Genomic DNA, 1275 nt, shown 5'->3' with positions numbered 1-1275 from the left:
AAAGGAACTCCTAGGAACTCACTACACTCCAGGATAATCACGAAAATGACGCTTTCACCTTTGACAGGTTTTACTGCTCCGAAAAATGAGAACAATTTGTATGCCCAGCAAACAAAGGGTGTCGACTTTTTGCATTCGATCTTGAAATTAAGTACGGTCATTCTGATCATGCTACTTTCGCATGATTTACACCACAAAACAAGGACCGTTCTTCCGACAGGACTGACTTGACGCCAACAGACTGTGTATGCCCCCTAATGTAAGAATTGAACAGTCTAAAACGACATTGGTGATGCCAAACCGATGACTCAGTCTGTCAAGTAGATGTCATGGTCAGTCGTATCGAAAACAGAAGAAAGGTCGAGTAAAATCAAAATTGCATCTTTACGTTTAACGAAAGAGCGCAGCACGTCATTTTGCACTCTAATGAGAGCAGTTTCTGTGCTGGAACCTGCCCTATAGGCAGACAGACACTTTGCGAACAAATTGTTATGTGTAGGGATGCGTTTAATTGCCTGTCATCTACGTGCTTGATAAGTTTTGGGAGAAAGGTTAAATTTAACACTGGGCGATAATTACAGAGAATATTTGGGTCCAGATTTGTTTTTGAGTAAAGGATGACCAATAGCGCATTTACAGGACTGTCTTTGGAAATTCACCAGAAAACAAAGAATTGTTTACAGTTTGATGGACAGTTGGTGCCACCGAGTCACAACACCTGCTTTAGAAGTGTATCCATTATAAAAGACTTTGGTGTCAATGTGTTAATGAGCTTTGACACAAAGTTGATTATATGAGAAGGAATGATTCATTTACACTTTGTCAATCAAATGAGGTAACTACTGGTAAATGTAAACGTTGTTTTATATTTTTGGATTTGAAGTAGTTAGCAAAAGCAGCTGGTAAATTGGAAAGTTCAGATTCCGGGAAAATTCCTGTCGCGGCGTTTTTACTCCCGATGATGCTGTCAATGATATTAAAAAAGGACCGTTGATCGGCACTTTCAATTCGCTTACGATGGTATGCAGCGTGCACTTCTCTCAACATCTTTACATAACCACAATGAGTCGATTTGAAAATTTCCCAATGTATAACGAGTCCCGTTGTTTCCCAGCGTGTTTCTAGCCCACGAAGTTGTTTCCTTTCTTCCATAAGTTGAACTGTATACCACGGGGCTCGATGCTTATCACAATGAATTTTAGTAACCGGGGGAGCAAGTTTGTCGATGTCAGATCAGAGGAGAGTATCGTAATTTGAGGCAAGGAAAGTAGCTGT

This window comes from Ptychodera flava, chromosome 6 (genome assembly GCF_041260155.1).
Source record: "Ptychodera flava strain L36383 chromosome 6, AS_Pfla_20210202, whole genome shotgun sequence".
NCBI lineage: Eukaryota > Metazoa > Hemichordata > Enteropneusta > Ptychoderidae > Ptychodera > Ptychodera flava.
This window is presented reverse-complemented; position numbering follows the sequence as displayed.